This window comes from Rhinolophus sinicus, chromosome 13, assembly GCF_057876585.1.
Source record: "Rhinolophus sinicus isolate RSI-liver-muscle chromosome 13, RSI-T2T, whole genome shotgun sequence".
Classification (NCBI taxonomy): Eukaryota; Metazoa; Chordata; class Mammalia; order Chiroptera; family Rhinolophidae; genus Rhinolophus; species Rhinolophus sinicus.
In genome coordinates this window covers 42,147,966-42,151,520 of record NC_142513.1, presented here as the reverse complement: position 1 = coordinate 42,151,520, position 3,555 = coordinate 42,147,966, and the positions used below count along the sequence as shown (strand labels likewise).

The window sequence follows — 3,555 nt, the reverse complement described above, 5'->3', positions numbered from 1 at the left end:
TTTTGCTATTGGTGTATATTATTACAATTTTAATATAGTTTTTCCTTTCTTAAAATGTGTATACATTTTTTGGCACTGTGTGTGTGTGTGTGTGTGTGTGTGTGTGTGTGTAAAATCCAGAAGACTTAGCAATTCTTTTGAAGAATTTTAAAGAGATCAAGCCACACAGAGCGTCTTGTGAAAGCCTAATTGACAGACAGCTCTCCAATCAGACTGAAATTCAAAATCATCTTTCAACATTTGCCATATTGATCGATGCCATTTTGAATATCTGTAACTAGTTTTCTGAATTTCACTTTGATAAAATTCTGTCGATGAGCAGTTTCTTTTCTTTCACGGCAATTTCAACTTACACCCTACAGTCCCCACTCCCTCTGAAAACTTTTTTTCCCCAGTTAATAGCAGTGTTTTGGTGATTTTTTTTCATCAATGGATTGTTTTAATTCCTCACTATATGAAACTCAAGCTTTTCAGTTTTAGGTGAAGTAAACTGTAACTTCAGTAGACTACAATATAGAAAGATTTTGTCACACATGCTAGTTTCCATTTAGTCAGTCAACTGTTTCTAGCTGTCTCAGTTAGTATAGATGCATTTACAGAACTGGCTGTGCTTGAGCCTTCTTTGCAAGCAGCTTGACATCTGCAAGTACTTGGCAATTGTCTCCTTTTCCTGCTCGGCACCATGTGCTTCTCTACCTAGCTTATCACGTGTTCTTTTTGACACTTCATATTCTGCACAGAGATAACATAGTCTAAGCAAGTCTTTACCTCCTGTTTACTGTATGCAGCCATTCCTGGTAAGTAAGCTCGAAGGCCATAGCAATATTATTCCCCTGGACATCAAAAAGGTAATGGCACTTTTGAACCAGTACCTGCTGTGACTTCTCCAGATCAGTTGCATACTGGATGTTTTTGATGGAAACTTGTTTCGCCTCTTCGAGTTGGGCATTTTTTTGCTAATTGAGTTTATCAGCACATTTCCCAATGAAGGCACCATTTTTTTAAAAAAAGATTTTATTGCGGAAGGGGAACAGGACTTTATTGGGGAACAGTGCGCACTTCCAGGACTTTTTTCCAAGTCAAGTTGTTGTCCTTTCAATCTTAGTTGTGGAGGGCGCAGCTCAGCTCCAGGTCCAGTTGCCCGTTGCTAGTTGCAGGGGGCGCAGCCCACCATCCCTTGCGGGACTCGAGGAATTGAACCGGCAACCTTGTGGTTAAGAGTCCACTGGCCCATGTGGAAATCGAACCGGCAACCTTCAGAGTTAGGAGCATGGAGCTCTAACTGCCTGAGCCACCGGGCCGGCCCCATATTTTTTGATTACAGACAATCAACCCTTTTATTAATATGGCAAAGATGGTCTCTGGAGTACTCACATATATTTCTTTACATAGAAAATATAAAATAAGCTCACTTCCAAGCACATAAGAAGGTCTGGCCATTAAGTTCGCGAACTCATCCTAGAAAAAGTGCTTACATATCTCATTGCTAAGTATCACTACGGTTACCTTCGAAGTACTCCCCTTGGGAAGTTATGCACTGATGCCAGTGCCTAGTCCATTCTTCAAAGCAATGTTGGAACTCTTTTTCTGGAATGGCCATCAGAGCTGTCATCATATTACCCTTGATGTCCTGAATGTCATCAAAATGATTTCCTTTCAATATTTCCTTTATCTTCGGGTAAAGAAAGAAGTCATTGGGGGCTAGATCAGGTGAGTAAGGAGGGTGTTCCAATACAGTTATTTGTTTACTGGCTAAAATCTCCCTCACAGACAATGCCATGTGAGCTGGTGCATTGTTGTGATGTAAGAGCCATGAATTGTTGGCGGAAACTTCAGGTCGTCTCACTTTTTCACACAGCCTTTTCAGCGCTTCCAAACAGTAAACTTGGTTAACTGTTTGTCCAGTTGATACAAATTCATAAAGAATAATCCCTCTGATAACAAAAAAGTTAACAACATCATTGCAACAAGTTCGCAAATTTAATTGGCAGACCTCGTAAGGTCCTGTTACACCAGTTTTAGGATAAAGGAACTGGAAGAATTTGTCAGGGATCAGCCCATGACAAATTTTTCCTATTGATTCAGGAACAGGTGGTACAAAGGCAAGACTTGACTGTCCAGATGTGAAAGATCCGCGTTGCCTGCAATATCCCTGGACCAAGGAGGCTGTGTTCTTCAGAGAGGGGACTGCTGTGGTGACAGCAAAAAGTACCACCTGGGACCACATGGTCAGCAAGGGTCCATTCGTTGGGCTTGGTGTCCCAGTGATCTGGGCAGGAGGGTCTGTCAGGAGCAGGAGTGAGATGGTTGCTACAGTGGTTTGGTGATTGATTATTTTTCTAAAGTATTCATAATAGATACAGGGATAGAGTATATATGTTATCTTAAGGCCAGGAAATGTCTATTATCATACCTTGAAGAATGTTAACAGGATTTTCTTTTACTCTTCATAAATGTTTTTCTCTGTATTAAATATTCAAAGAGGTAAAAATGAGAAAGACATTTTCCTATAATGACCTCATAACTACAATTCAATCTATAGACAATTCCAGAATTAAAACATTTCTTTGGGATTTCTCTCACTCGGTGTCATCGTCATCAAAATCATCAATAAAATTTGCAAACATTTATGGTATGTTTCCTATGTGTCAGGTCCTGTGATTAGTTAATTCATATAAATACTATTATGCTTTCAGGTAGATGCTATTATTATTTCCATTTGCAGACGAGGAGAAAATTAAGCTCTTTGTTGTAATTCTCACAGGTAGGAAGTGGGAGCTGAGGTATAAGCCCAGGCAGATGAATACTTAACCCTAAGTCTTCATCACTCACTGTACTGTCCTGCTTCCTGTCCTCGAGGTTCAGCCATGGGCCACTCTTTTAATCTTCCTTTCCTCCACCCTCTCTATTCAATTACTTGAGTCCCATTGATTCTAATCCGGATCTTAAAACCACCTATTCTTGACTCTCACATCTCCATTCTCCCCACGCTGGGCTCAAACCAGCTTTCATCAAATCTCTACTCTAGGAGTGCAACTGCTTCCCTGCCTTAATCTCCCCACTCGATCAATCCTCTGCACTGGCACTATGCAATTGCCCCATCAGTTCAGGGTCCACCTGACAACAGCAGAGATGTAACTGATGTAGAATAAAGTTTCAAACCTTGAGAACAGTATTCAGAGTTCTTGGTGTTTGTATTCCAACCCACCTTCCAGCTTGATCTTCTGCCATTCCCTCCCACCACCTTATGGTCCAGTAAAATGAGATTATCAATAATTTCCCAGACAAGTCAGGGACTTTCCTGACTCTGTGCCATTGCTCAAATTCTTCCCTCTATTTGGAATGTCTTTTCTTCTATCCTACCTTTAATTCCCACTTTTTGGTTAATCAAAAGCCTACACTTTCTTTAAAACCTTGCTCAAGCTTCATCTCCTTTGCAAAGCTTCCTTGATTCCCTGAGGTGGAAGTACTTGTTCACACAGTACTGTTTATACGGTCCACACACCTTTATTTACAGTTCAGAAATGCAAAATGCCCCAAACACCAAAACTTCTT

General features: G+C 40.6%; 1 pseudogene; it reads right to left on the bottom strand.

Moving 5' to 3' along the window:
* Nucleotides 1-593: 593 nt before the first annotated feature.
* Nucleotides 594-2,735, bottom strand: LOC109437952 (ATP synthase peripheral stalk subunit b, mitochondrial-like; annotated as a pseudogene).
* Nucleotides 2,736-3,555: the final 820 nt, after the last annotated feature.